This window comes from Hippoglossus hippoglossus, chromosome 19 (genome assembly GCF_009819705.1).
Source record: "Hippoglossus hippoglossus isolate fHipHip1 chromosome 19, fHipHip1.pri, whole genome shotgun sequence".
In the NCBI taxonomy this organism is placed as follows: Eukaryota; Metazoa; Chordata; class Actinopteri; order Pleuronectiformes; family Pleuronectidae; genus Hippoglossus; species Hippoglossus hippoglossus.
Genome location: NC_047169.1, coordinates 17,041,518 through 17,057,441, shown reverse-complemented (window position 1 = coordinate 17,057,441; position 15,924 = coordinate 17,041,518). Strand labels below are relative to the sequence as shown.

Below are 15,924 nucleotides of genomic sequence, written 5' to 3'. Positions count from 1 at the left end.
TAAATGATGGTCTTCATAGCCCCCCCCCCACCCCTCTCTTTCTCTCTCTGTCTGTCTGCTTGTGTGCTTGTAGTGGATGGGCAGAGGGGGACATTTAATTATGTGATTGGGAAAATTAAAACTCCAGGACAACAGAAGGGGAATACAAAGTATGGGATGCATATTTGATAATTTATATCATATAAAATATGTAATTTATATCATTTAAAATCATGGGGGGAGAGGGGGGAGGGTGGAGCTGGCTCATTAGCATTTAAAGGAACAGGCACTCAAAACAGGTCACTCTGTGGAGGGCTGTTTTATACAGGGTAAAAAGGGTGCTGTTTTAAATGATCCTTGTGGTATTTTGACCAAAGTATGTTACAGACATTTCATTAAGACCCCAAGGAACCATATCAACTTGTGGTAAAATGGGCATGCTATGTCCCCTTTAACCCAAAAATGACAATTCACTCATTATCTACTCACCCCTATGCCAATGGAGGGGTGGGTGAAGTGTTTGATTCCACAAAACAGTTCTGGAGTTTCAGGGGTAAACGGTGTAGCTGCCATGTAGCAGCCGAATCCAATACAATTGAAGATATTAGTGAACTATCTTCAGATGTAAAAAAAAAAATGAACAAAAATAGAACCTGCCTCCATACTGCTCCTGTGGTCTAATCCAAGTGTCCACACGCGCCAACAATCATATTCGACTCTAAACGAGGTCATTTACACCGTGTTTTAAAGCCTAGATGTGTTCTGATATCTTACGACGAGGTGCATTCAAGGACAGTCGGAAATTCTAATGTCCACTAGCTTAGCCACTTCTGGTGGACCTTCAGGCACAAAACACGGTGGAAATGACCTTGTTTCGACTACAATATGAATCTGGGCTTGCAGATACTTGGATGACACCACACAAGACTAAAAGTCCAACACCTCATTGGAAGATATCAGCAGACACGGTTTACCCCTGAAACTCCAAATGTTTTTTGTGGCAGTAATTCAGTATTACTTGATTGATATCGTCACTGTGTCTACTAGGGCCATTATTGTTCTTCTTTCGCCTCACTTTGAATATCATACAAACATTACCAAGGTGAGCACTGGTTCCACAAAATCACAGTCAACACAATTTTAAAAATTAATGAAAAGAAGAGGCGGACTTCACCATTAGGCAAAGGTCGGCAATTGCCTTGGACCGAACTACCAGGGGCCCCAATGAAGTACTAAGTAACAGAATTTAATTGGTTGCTTCTGCTAAATGAAACATACCTCTTGTGCTCCACACGCAGAGCTCTGGCAGTTATTACATCATATTTCTCCAACTCTTTGTCTCGTTCGTCCAGGATTGCAAGGTTGAACTGAAAATCTTCCCTCAGTTGTAAGTAGAGTTCTCTGAGAAAATGCAAAATGACAATTAATTGGCTATCACAAAAACAAAGACCTGAACTAATGTAAGCACAGAGTGTCTTTTGAAGCACGTGGTCTAAATGGACACCTGATGTCATCATTATCATCATTTAATAGTTTTACATCTATACTCAACAGATCATTAAAGCACCACAACCATCCCAATCCTTAATCCCATATCACTAGACTGTATCAGTGTGCTCTAATATCTGTGGTTATGACATCCTTAGAGAGAGGTGTCGCCCCATCTGAACAACATCACAGGCCCCACGCTGGACATCCTCTCGTCTCCCTACCAAGAAAACAGGTCAGTGGACGATACAATCAACCTGAAATTGCACTTTATTCTGCACCACCAATTGTTTTGGAGCTAACGCAGCACACTGTATCCATCCCTATCTGTCAGTAAATCAGCAACTACCTAACAGACAGGTAGTAGCAGGTAAGGTGGTTGAAACAGTGAAATTGGTTCTTTTGAATGTTGCAAGTCAGATAATTTCAACGGAGGTGATGATGGAGAGCCCAGAGCCCAGAGCCCAGTGTCTGGAGTGCGGCTTGACACTTTCAAATGAGGCGCTGAAGCCTTCCAAACTTACGTTATTGGCCAACTAACCTCAGTTGGGCCAATCAACTGTCCCTGGTTCACCTGATCTGATCTTGTTTGTGTTTGTTGAATAGATATCTCTGGCTATGAACTGTGAAGCAGAGGAACTTGACTTAACAGTGGGTAGATTCTATTCACTTCCTGCCAGGGAGTCAACACCAGCCAACAGTTGTCTGAAGGGTCTGTTGGAATTCTTAAAATTTACCTTCCAAGCAGATTCACTGTTACTTTGAAATGAGGTGGATGTATACCTGAGAGTAGAGCACTCCTCCTGGGCCTTTTTGAGAGAACTCTCCAGCTGATGAACCCTTACAGCTTGAAGTTCTTTCCACTCTCTTTCTTTATGTGTCAGCTGGGCCTCAAGATTAAGTCCACTGTCCCCATCTGACTGCATGCTGGTCTTGGGATACACCTATGAACCAAATATATGTTACCACAAACACATTATTCGGGTTAATTTTAGCTTTTTTTCTTGTTGCAATTGTAACAATGTACAGAAATTGATTCTTTTGTAATTTTGTGGAGCGTAATTTTGTGCACATAAACATTTCCAGGGGAAAGTTAAAAGTGACTCCAAAGGTGTATTGCAGCAAGAATCATCAAGTCATTGAGCTCTATATTCATGTGCACCCCTAACAGTAGCCAGGAGACAAAGATTATAGACAACCTATAGATGAAATAGGTTCTGTTCTACAAGTAACTAAACATAATTTAAAATCCCAAGGACATAACTGCTATAAAATACAAATATATATAAGTGAATGTTTGTGCCAAATTTAAAGAAATTCCCTCAAGGCGTTCTTGACTAATCACGTTAACAAGAATGGGACGTACGTACGTATGTAGATACAGACGAATGGACAACCCAAAAAATCTAATCAAATTTTTTGCATACGCAGTTCACCTGCCACACGCAACTTGAGATGCAGAAAGCCAGGACATTGGGGTAAATTGACTGCATCAGGATTCATTATCATGATCATTCATGATTCATGATGTATGATTTGTTATCCTATATGTTTCAATTTTAGGAGTAATGAAAAGACAAACAAGGTTTTTCTACCCTTATTCCCACCAATACATAGAACAAGATGGAGAAAATTGATTCACACGTTTCCCACATTGCTGGTTCGATATTTTATCATTTAACTCTTTCAGTAGCAGAATATTTCTGCTCAGGAGTCTGAGGTCTTTTGGAGTACAAGGGGCGCTCCTGAAAAACTTTTATGACTTTATGGTGGCATTAGCCATCCTCTTTGGTGTGGTTTGCTGGGGCAGCAGCATTTCAGCTGCTGACATTAGGTGACGGGATAGACTGATGGTGGGGCAGCTCGGTCCTGGGATACCCCCTTGACCTAGTGGAGGTAGTGGGACAGAAGAGAATAATGGCGAAGCTGTCATTTCGGATGTACAAATCCCACCACTGGCAGGAAACCATCACAGCGCTACCTCTTTCAGCCACAGACCATTCCACACAAAGTTACTGAAGGAAAGGTGTAGACGGTCGTTCCTTCCTCCAGCAGTAAGACTGTACAACCAGAAATGCTCCCAGTAGACCACATGCACAAATTTTTGGACTGCATTTTAGACGCAGGTTTCACTTTTTACCAGTGCAATATTCATTTCTACCTGTGCAATTCATGGCTATTGTGCAGTCTATTGCATGCTTACTTATTATTACTTGTATTTTTATTATTTGTTACTTATTATCTTATCTTATTTAATATCCAATTTGGTTTGAATTCTGTATCATATGCTGGGCATCTCAGTTAACTCTGTCCAAAAATGTGATTGTTTTACAGCATCAAACCAGGTTTGTAGGTTAAATGACATGAAGGGATTCAAGTGGTCTTGATAAGTTAATGCAAATTTGTGATATCTAATCATTGCTTGTACCGAGATTGCCTCACATCTGCTTTCTTTTTTAAATAGACTTTATTTAATTTAGTCACAGAGAAACATTACATACATATAGAAAAAATGAGGTGTAACATTGAAACAACCATGAAGTGAAAGTATTTCCCCATGGTCTACAAACGACAAATAAAGTCAATATGTACATTTGGTTAATTCTCCACATTATTACAATTTATAAATTAATCAAATGCCAGGGCTTGAGAATCTTTTGTTTTCTTTATTGTTATTGTTGTGTCTGCAGGAGGAAATACTGAGGAAATACTGAGGAAATACTGTTCAAATATCTTAATTATTAAAATTCTAGTTTGTGACATATTGATTTATTTGACCATTCTTGTAATTCTTCTTTTAGTTCACGTTGCATATTTTAATACCTAAGATTGTCATGTCATGTCTATTTTGAATGTTGATTACAAGTCGTGTTTCCTCCACATCCTCTTGCCATTTCCATCCATTTAGCATCATATCCATCACACCAGTGAACTATTGTTTTTAACTGGTTTAACTAATTTGTATTTTAACTGAAATAATCTCTAATATTAGGGACATGCCTCCTCCCTTGTAAATGGTTTTGTATTTATATAGCACTTTTCTAGTCTTGATGGCCACTCAAAGCTCTTTACAGTACAGTTTTACATTCACCCATTCACACACACATTCATACAGTGCATCTATTAACAGCACGTTGTTGTTCTATGTGGGGCAATTTGGGGTTCAGCATCTCCCCGCTCTACCCCTCAGCCACAGCCCCCCAACTTGTTACTTCATATTAACGTGCTATATAGTTTTCTTCCATCAACTACTAATACCATCTACCAAACAAACATCTGTCTGTCTTTCTGTCTGTATGTAGCATGCATATCTCACAAACTGTTCTTATCGACTTCACACCGGGCATGTCTATTGTTAATCACCAGAGGAAGTACAGTGCCGAGTTTGGTGCGATTTGGAAACGGGTTACATTCAATATTAATAAATATTTAATAAAGAAGCAAACAGCGCTGTATAGCAATCAGTCAGCGGACCAAGTTGAACATGTCCTCTACGTCCTTTAATAAACTACAGCAGCAGTCTACAACTGGGTCAAACTGTGGGTAAAAGTCACCGCCAGATTATTTTGATGATTTTATTGTTTTTATTTCGCCAGAATCAGACTGACACAGATATTCATGGGAGTCACTGGTGCTAATCTCTGTCATAGCAACAACATTCACAGAATCACTTCTGAAGTAGGCTCCAGAGCATTACCACAAGCCAAACAGCCCATTCCAAACAAGCATGTTTACAATGGGCACTGCACTCATTTCAAATAAATTGTGAAATTTGTTCATACCATTCTTGAAATTGACTGGTTAGGACTTAACTGATAGTGACAAATAAATACAACAGTTTAGGTAAAATAGACATCTTTACAATGTCTATTATTGAACAAAGATATTGTGGGGATGTTGACCATGTCCAAAGATCTTCTTTAATTTTCTTGTTTAGAGTTTCATAATTTTTTATACAAGTGACTGGGGCAATGTATTAACCAAACTCCAAAGGTATTTCACTGCTGTATAAACCCATGGGAACTCTTTGCTTAGGAGTCCCTAATCACTCTGGCGTAATCAAATCACGTGGTTGATTTAAGACGTCACCACATAAACACTGAGCCACGTGTTAAGTGCTGACTTAAAAGTCTGTGCTAGTTTTTGGTTGGTGTTAAATGGCCATGGCTTAGGATGGTTCCTTAGTGAGTGAAATGACCCATAAGTGTTTCAGCGGCCGCCAAAATAAGAGCTGTTTGAATTCTCTAAATAATAAGGAAAGGAGAGTCAATGCTCCCTAACTTATCCCCTTTAGCATAGGATACACACTTTTCGAAATGAAAAAAAAGTCCTCGTAATTGCACCTGGGCAGGCCCACATAAATATAAAAATGGAAAAAGCTGTTTTATTCTCTTGACAAGATCCAGAACTTATGTGAATTCCCACATGATGATCTGAGCTTCTGATTTTTTACATTACATTCATTTAGCTGACGCTTTTATCCAAAGCGACTTACAATAAGTACATTCAACCATGAGGGTACAAACCCAGAACGACAAGAATCAAGGAAGTACATTTTTCTTCAAAAATCCCAAACTACAAGTGCAAGATTTCTTCTCTTCATCTACATCTGTCCAATCAGGAATCACAATGAACAACACACTTATTGAACTTAGTTCCCAATGTCATCATAAATATAAATAATAAAATAAATAAAAGTAATTTCAAACTCCTGTTTGTGGAATGCACACAAAAAAGAAATTTCTCCATCTATATTCCACATGTTTATTTGATATATTAATTCAACATTTCAGTTATGATTGTTTTATTTTCATTTTCAATTAAATCTTTTCTGTTGTATTCATGTGAGTAACTGATGGTTACATTTTCTCTCTGTATGAACTAAAAGCATTCTGTTTTGGACAGGAAACTTAACTATAACTGTTGACAAGCCTACAGAGTTCCATACTGTCTGTGCGTATCTTCAGATTTTCTCTGCACCATGAGAAACTCCAACTCAATTTACATGCAGCTTTTTTTTCTAACTTTATTTATAACAGAAGATACACACAGAAAGTAAAGTACTCTATGCTGTAGGCTGTGCGCCAACAGTTATAATAAAGTTTCCTGTCTAAAACAGAATCACAGACACATCCTGAGACATATATCATTTAATATAGAAACAAAAAGGACTGAAATGTTTAAATAATGTAATAAAATGAAGAATATAAATGGAGAAAACCTTATGTAACTGGAGAAATGTATTTGTGTGTGCATTCCACAATCAGGGAATAATGACTTTTACATTTGTAATATAAATACTGTAAATACTTGTAATATAGACAATGTTGTGCTGAAAAAAAGAAATTAAGTAATAGCATGGTAAAATTTATTATATGGTGGACATACTTCGAAAGCAATAAAAAAAGACAAAATAGAACTGCTGCTTAGTGTAAAGCTCAGGTGATGAATGATAAGTAAATATTAATGTATGTATCCTAATATGGACTGAATGTGTAAAGAAGATCTTAAAGGATATGCAGGCAGACATCTTGATTATTTATGTAAGGCAAATCATCATCATTATACAGGACTATTTTATATTCCCTGTTATTTAGCAGAATTCCCTGTATAGTCAATTCTAGTCTCATTACATGTGCCAGAGATTCCATGTAAATTGCAAAAAGGGTTGGAGAGAGGGGGCATCCCTGATGGATGGATCTTTCAAATTGAATGCGATTGGTAAGGCATCCATTTATCTCGATTCTTGCTTTAGGGGCAACATATAAAGCTTTTATATTAATAATGTATTTTCATCAAAGCCAAAATGCTCCAAAACAAATAGGCCCCAATTAATGCTATTCGTTGGTGCATTTTCTAAAATGTTTTTTTTTGTTTTATTTTGTTTCCCATAATCTTGTTTTATCCAGTACACTGCTTAGGCATTACCCTGTTGTTGTGCTGCAAATCATGGTCCATGGTTTGTTTTGAGTTTTCAAGTTTTACCACACAAGAGAATAAAACATCATAAGAAAGAAAATAAACAACTGATAGAAAAAAAAACCTCAGTGAGTTTACATATGAGATTTTTGTTTTGAAATTTTGCAGCCTTGGAACAACGGCCTATTTTATTTGTATCCATGGTTTACAGCCATGTCCCTAATTCCACATATTATTGATTACTTGATATTAAATTCATTCTTGGTGACTTCAATCTCTGAGATGAAGAGTATCTGCAGTTGCAGTGAAGGCTGCATCAAAACAGGAGAATAAATGTGTAGACTCACTGAATAATGGTACTAACGGTAAACAATAATATCCCATTTTGGTTTGAACTCATTATGAGTAATTTTAATTTTGTGTCTATGTTCATGTGATCGGTTACAGCTAGCTTGCCTGATTCACCAGAGTTCATTGTTTGATTTCCAAAAGATTAGACTCTTGCATACAATATGCACACACACACACACACACACACACACACACACACACACACACACACACACACACACGCATACACACGCGCGCACGTACACACATGCACACACAGGCAAAACAAAGTAATTAGGTAGCCTACCACGAGTAGCTTCAGCCTTTGTTGCGCTGGTAAACTTAAAAGTGATAGTAGTAAACTTAGCACTGTGTTTCCAAACCAAATCTGTATACGTCCCAGTCAATACAACAAGTCCCGATCGAACACATATCCGTTAAACTGTTAACAATATATATAATTTAACAAGCTGAAGTCGACCTTAACTTAAACCTGGCGAGTCGTTCTGTGGTGGAAATGTATCCTTGGAAACCGTACGTCTGACAATCAGTCCCTCTGCTACTGAGACAGACAATGGTTCCGTGTCCTACCCATAGGGTCCTACCGTAAAATACGTTTTTTTCTTTCATTCTACTACTTCAGTTTCTATCGCCGCCATAGATGTTAAGTGTTTTCCTCGGCGTTTGTTTGTTTGATTATTTGTCTGTGAGTTAGTAGCATTACACAAAAACTGTGCATGTATAATGCATGACTCTAGATGACAAGAATCATTCATATTTAGGGACTAATACGTTCATGCAAACAATTAGGTGCGGCTTGAATAAATTAAAGGGAACTGTTGGGCATTGGAGGAGGTAAACGCTCTTCTGAGTGCTATTCTAGACGCATTTAAAATGACAACTGCGAGATGTGAGTGTGAGCATCATTGAAGCGCCAGTGAGACAACCGACAGCAGGACAGGTAGGCTACACAGACAGGGGCGGTGTCGAAGTATATCTCCCCATTTCAATGGCCTGTAAAAGCTTATTGAATCAAAATGTCAATATTACATATCAGGTGCACTATATGTCCAGCGTTACATACCGAAAGAGTGAATTTGTCGTCTAATTCATTGTTCTTCTTCAGATACTGCAAGGACCTAACCTATTATGAAGTTTTTCTGACAGATCCAGGGGATGAAGTGCAGACAACGGAACATGGGTAAGGGGCGGAGTTTTCGAAAACCATTAAAGGACTGTCCGCATTATAAAACAGATACAACAGAAGCGCGTGGTGGGTGTGGTGTTCTCCACACAGAAATTGATGCAATCTGTAATGCCGTTTGTGAGGCTGTCAATGTCCATGGCCCTTTATTTTGAACGTCTAAAATTACATTTGTTAGGGAAAAATAAATAAATAAACAGCTCTAAAAACTTTCGGGAGGACTTTCACAATTGGATATTGTGTAATAATTATGGTGTTGACTTACAAAAACATTAAATTTGGCCTTAGAATTTTTTGCATAAATGTAAATTTCTCAAAACCACCCCACGCTTTATTGTACTTTTGACAGAACAGTTTATTTTCATGGATCATTGAAACTAAACCAAAAAGCTGCACTTTTATATGAATATATGTTAAATGTATCTTTCGACTGGACCCCAAACAGATATTGAAATTATTTACTTACTTACTCACTTACTTAATTTTTTCTTTCTTTGTATTATTATTTGTTTAATTTGCATTTTGGTTTTCTGTTTATTTTTTAACCTTGCTCTGTACTTGTACTGGTAACTGTTGATTTTGCTGTAATTGCTCAGTCCTTAACTGAAGTCTGTTTTTCTTAAAAAAGCTTGTAAGATTTTAATTTTGCAATAAAGAAAGTAAGAAAAATAAACTTTACGAGGCAGAAGAGGTGACCATTGCACATGCAATCAAGGAGGTGCTTCTGCACATCCGCTGGCGGCGGTCCGTCATCTTATCTGCAGCAAGGTACTCATTTTTAGTTCTGATGATGATGTTGTGATAACTTGTGATCTATAAATTAATATGTTTGTTGTTCATTGTGAATCCTGACTGGACAGATGTGACAGAGAAGAAATCAGGAGCTCAGACAAAAGTTCTGGAGGATCATGTCATGAGAATAAAACAACAAAAGTGGGTGTGTCAGTGTCATTAGTTTCCATCAGTATTTCAACTGCTGCAGACTAAAACAAAAACCCAGAATTTGGCCAACTAAAAGGTTGATATAAAATTAAGGGATTATAAATGCCACAAAAAGTGATAAAACTGAAATGTATTAGTGTAGCTGGAGCCTTGGTGTCATAACTTTTAGTGTCTCTTATTGTAAATAGTAGTTTTATATTTGGATGTAAGTGCTTATATTGTCTCAAGGTTATTGTTTTTTGTTCTCTCAAGACTATAGTTATATTTATTTGTTGTACAAGAACCACCAAAACAATAATCAGTTCAGCAAACTTTATGGATAATAAAGGATAATAAACTATAAACTAAGGAGCAGGCAGCTCCTTAGTTTATAGTTTATTATCCTCCCATTAAGGAATGGGGGGATAATAAACTATATTGTGTTTAGAACAGCAGCAAAAGGTAACACTTGGAAGCTGAACAGATGACCAAAAAGACACAAGTGAGGCAGGGATGGTTGGACTCAGGTGAAACACATCAGGGCAGGTCAGAAAATAACAAAAGCAGAAAAACTTTACAATTACAGGAAATAAAACAGCCAACAGACACAAGTAATATCAATATAAAACAGGAAATAATAAGACTGTCATTTGCAGGGTACGAGAGTTTGTCAGTTATATGCATTACACTCTCAATCTTTACCATCAACAGACGTGTTGTGTATACTGTACTCTAGTTTTAATGTAGTGGCTGATTGTTGTATCATTTACATTCTGAATCATTGTTCACCACCCTAATGAACTATCTTAACTCAGCTGACTGATGCTGAACTGCAGAGGGAGCCAAAGAGAGGGTTTAGAGACTGTAGGCCTTGTACTCTCTAAACATTTCAACTATCTACATCTGCCTTGTGCTTTTAGTAAATATTCATTTAAAGACACATTACAACAAAGTACCAACATCCAGAGCTCCATGTATATGCATACTGTTGTGCAAGGTATGTTGACCCCCTTATGTTTTTAGATATTTAGATGGATATAACCTGCAGAATGTTTGACAAAAGTATTTGCTAAATAAAATTACAATCTTGCTTACTCACTTACTTGCCTGAACAATATGATAAGAAGAAATTGTAGATACTGTAAACAAAACTTAACAGATTTCTTCTTTCTGTATTAAAAAAAGACTCCTGCTGCTCAAAATGCATTTCCCTACAGATGGCTGCTATAAAAGAGACATATATATAAAACAGAAGAATTTTAATATTTGTTGGCATATTCCCAGAGTGTAGACCAGCATATTTGTGTATATATGTGTATGACATAATTTTGTAAAAAGTATATAAGCAGGAGTGACATTTTGTCATAAAACACTTTTGGGGACATTACATAGATTTGCATATAGTTTCTCACCTAAAGTAAATACTGTAAATTGCAATATGTTACACTATATCTGATCACTATATTTTCTTTAAAATGAAAGGTGAAAATAGGAAAATTTATAAAAAATATTATTTATTTATTTATCAGGTGTAGGCTATAGTTCTAAGTACCTGTTTGATGTGCTTGTGTTTGAAATTAACTGATAAAAACCCTAAAAGTTGAAATTGTGGAAATTATTTTAAAACTTTATTTCTGAGGAGGTGTATAGCTCACCTGTTAGAGCTGCTACCCCAATGAGGCAAGGCCTCAACCTGTAGAGGCCTGAGTTCAATTCTACATGTCCTCCCCCACTCTCTTTCTATCCCCCTTTCACAAACTTACTCTGTCCTATCCACAAAAAAAGCCCCAAAAAAGCAACAGCTTAAATATATTTGTTTAAATGCAGCTTTTTCTGAAAGGAGCAACCAGATTTCTGCTGTTGCAGCTAACAGTAATGGACAGTGGGCTTGACTTTGAAAAGGTTGTTGTAGGTGTATGTGTGTCTCTGTAAAGAGCTCTTGTCAGCAGGACAAAAGGCTGTGATGGGTGTTTGAGTGTCTCTCTCAGTGTCTAGTTTACTCAGCTACATTCACCACTTACACTGGCTTGCTCACTCATAGACATCAGACATGCATGATTATTGCTCAGTAGACATAAACCTCTCAGCTCTCTCTTCTGTCTCCATCAAGTGGACACATTTTATGGAGTACAAGGAGGAATGTGTACACGCTCTTCTACCTTTATCCACCACCTTTTCATTATTGTTTTCTTCTCCTCTATAGACAAGTTTTGTAGATGTAATCTCAAAGATTTTTCTAATCCCACAAAAATCTGTTTCTTTCTAAAATAAGTGTATTCATCCCTACAGTAAAGTTTCAAACGTTTTTTTGTCTCTGATACTGGAAGTGTTCAATGGCCATGAGTGAGGAGACCATGGTGATTGTTAAATGTGTGCAGGTGAGTAAACATCTAACTGAGTTCTTCTTTGGAAAATAAACAAAATACCAAAGCAAGACATAATTTAATCAAATGTATCCTGCTAAATGGTGGGGCTGCAGTCTACCTGATGAATGACGACTCCTGTTAAAATGTTTGCAGTGTAGTCTCTGTTTGCACAGTTGTGGCGTCTTCACCTCTGTTCCTCTGAAAGAGGAGATCCATCTCATCCTGCCATGCAGGTTTATCAAACACAGAACAGACATTTGTGACACTAGTCTTCCTTTGTCTTGTTCAGGCTCGAGACAGGGTGAAAAATATTCTCAACTTGGGAAATGAGAAGTAATTTAACAGCCAGTAGTTTATCTGTGTTTGTGAACCTGTAAAAAGATTCAAGATTCAAATGGATCAAATTTGCAGATGAAGTAAATATATGTACTTATAGTGAAGAAATAATTAGAGAAAAAATGTGCAAAAATTATGTGGCATTTATGTTATTTTGCTGTTGAGGTTTTACAAAACCTCTAAGAAATGAACAGTTCTTAAGCTCCTTTTAGTGGCTCTCATGAACCTTTGGATTAAATAAACTGAGTTTGCTGATGTGCTAAATCAAGATCTAGAACAGCCACTAAATAGATTTTGAAATAAGACTTGAATATAAGTCAGCTTTTGTTTTCAAGGTCTACAATGGACTTACTTACTTTTATTTTACTTTTACTTTTACTTTTACCTTTATAAATATTTACGTGGTACAGGTTCATCAAACAAAACAATCAGTGTTTGTTCTTGGTCTGTCACAGTAAAAAAAATAACAGAGAGTGATGCTACCATTGTGTTATTGAGTCCCTCCAAATAAAAGGTTTAATATAAACTTATTTACTTTACATCAGATTTGTATAGGTCACTGCTTCACTCTTAAAATAAATGTACATTCACACTCTATGGACAAATAAATAGTTTTCGATCACAACCAGAAAATATAAGCAAAAAGTATTAAATAAAATACAACTCATAGGATCAGCATTGCAGTATTAATCTTTATTTACAGTGAATATTTTTATATTTTGAGGCCCTGATATGACATACATTGGCCTTCAGGTACTAATTCTAAATACGTGGTTGGCCATTTCACTCTTTTGGCTTGCACTCTTTCTGTCTCTTTTTCCTCCTATTCAATGCATACTGTCAATCAGCTGTCAACTGCAGTCAAAGTGGTCCTCAATGCAACTTTAAATAGAATATGTGAGGATTTGATCAGGCTGAAGTTCTTTAAGGTATGCTTGGTGTGTCAAGTCTTTTAAAGAACACTTTGCCTTTAGAGGTTAACTGTTTTGGTATAATCTCGTATGTAACCTCGTCACCGTGAACATGTGTCTGTGCAGGCTGCTAATCCAGTCCGTCATTGTTGTGAAATTGGCCCAGTGTTCATTTAGAAAGGGGAAGTGAGAGATAGGCACACACACACACACACACACATATGGGTGTTCAGCAAAGCAGTGTAGCCATACACCCTGCATGTGTGCTCTTAGATAGCTTGTTATTTTTTAATAGCAGAACATGTGTTGTTACCGATAGGCAAATCCTCTGGGTGCCGTCACTGACGGCTGCATTCTGTGAAGAAAGAATGTCCACATGACTCAGCAGACACAGAGACAGGCAGAAAGACAAAGAGTAAGAGGGAAGAACCCAAGAGAGACAACATGGATAATAAAACAACTTGTCTTTATTATTTATAAGTTTCTTTTTAAATATGTTGATTACGTTTGTGTGATCATACATGCTCACATAAACTGTAAAATATTTCTGCTTTGTCTAAGAAAACAAAGGCTAAAGGAATCTCTTAGAATAGATGGCAGTACAAAGGTTTAATTTCCACCTGGTATGTCTATTGGGCCATTATTGTAGCAAAACTATTGACAAATGTGAGTCAGATTTGAAAATGTGTAAAGAAAATATCTTCAAATATTTATTCAGATTTGAAAGTGTATTTATATCTGTAAATGTGAAGTACAATCTGTAAACCCATACTTGGAGATTAATGGCTGAAAAGTGTAAGTATTTTGCTTCAAGAGCTGAAAATATAGTCATCAGTCATCAGTTTCTGCTCAGACCCTTTCAATTGGGTGTTTTTTACATGTGACTTTTGCTACCCTTCTGCTGTGGCAGATCCGTAAATGTGTGCAGCCATCTGCAAATATGTGAGGAGACTTTTTGCGTTTTCAGTAGCTGCAGCCGTCATACCACTAGGTGGCGGTAGCAGTTTGTAGTGGCTATAGCAGCGTAACACCAAAGTCCATTCACAAATTTCCCTTCTCAACACATATTTGTCCGTCATAGTCCTGGTCGAAACCGTTGTACTGTTTTCACTTTTATTAGTCTGTCAGTCATCTTGGAAGATGTACCGCCCAGTGCGGCCTTGAATATTGGGCTCAGCACAGCTTAGTTTGGCAAACAGAAACACTGCGCTCCGGCTGCGTTTATGTTTTTTCCGACCTATCTGCTGTCTGTGGTCCACCAGGCACTACTGCCACCTAGTTGTATGAAGGCTGTACCTCCTGAAAACACAGACAAATCTCCACACAAATTTACAGATCGCTGCAGACATTTGCAGATCTGTGAAGGCAGAAGTGTCGCAAAAGTCACATGTAAAAAAACAGCCAATTGAGAAACTGATGACTTGTCTGTATTTTCAGCTCTTAAAGCAAAAAGCAAAATACTCAGACTTTTCAGCCATGCAGCTTCATGTCTGCATTCTAAATACAGATTTGCAGATTCTTTTACACATTCACAAATCTGATTACAATCAGACAGATTGAGACACACATTGCAACAATAATGGCCCCATATATGTCCCCCTCAGTTTTCAAGATCCCATTTCCTGAGATGCTCACCAGGCTGAGGAACATTATTGGTAATGGTAATGGTTTTGCATTTATATAGCACTTTTCTAGTCTTGATGACCACTCAAAGCTCTTTACAGTACAGTTTTACATTCACCCATTCACACACACATTCATACAGTACATCTATTAGCAGCACTTTGTTGTTCTATGTGGGGCAATTCGGGGTTCAGCATCTTGCCCAAGGACACTTCCGGTGAAGACTGGGACCTTCAGGTTGGAGGACGACCACTCTACCCCTCAGCCACAGCCGCCCCTATATAGTGGACAAATATAATGTTGTTGTATGTTGTACCAAGAAATAAGATGAGTGTTGACACCCTGCTTTCGTGCAAACAGGCTTATTTCTGTAAAATATCAAACATGTAAAATAAAATTAAACACGCCCAGTTCGGATCTTACTTCAGATCTTGTTCATCTGTCATGAGTCTGCTCTTTTAAACAATAGACTGTTTCCGATCGTGATGGTGTATCCTGATCATGGTAGCTGCTGACCATGGACTATGATTACAACATCTTTCTGATGTTCTCTATTACACGTGGTATCTATTGCACTTCTGTCCGTCCTGGAAGAGGGATCCCTTACATGTGGCTCTCTCTGAGGTTTCTACCTTCTTTTTAACCTGTTAAAAGTTTTTTTTGTAGTTTTTCTTTACTCGTGTTGAGGGTTAAGGGCAGAGGATGTGACACCTTGTTAAAGACAAATTGTGATTTGTGAATATGGGCTATACAAATAAAATTAGATTTATTGATTGATTCTCCTACCCTAACAGCTGTTGCCTAGCAACAGAGCTACTGACGAAATAGTTCTTCGGTTGATAAAATA

The 15,924-nt window shown here is 37.3% G+C and overlaps 1 protein-coding gene across 1 annotated transcript in view; it reads right to left on the bottom strand.

Annotated features, from left to right (window-relative positions):
• Positions 1-8,235, bottom strand: part of ccdc57 (coiled-coil domain containing 57) — a 48,480-nt gene extending 40,245 nt beyond the window's left edge. Inside the window, exons 1-2 of the mRNA XM_034571501.1 lie at positions 8,024-8,235; positions 2,251-2,411 (exon numbers count right to left, since the gene is read on the bottom strand). The gene's annotated coding sequence lies outside the window, so the exon portion shown is untranslated. The remainder of the gene's footprint in view (positions 1-2,250; positions 2,412-8,023) is intronic.
• Between the last annotated feature and the right edge of the window lie 7,689 nt (positions 8,236-15,924).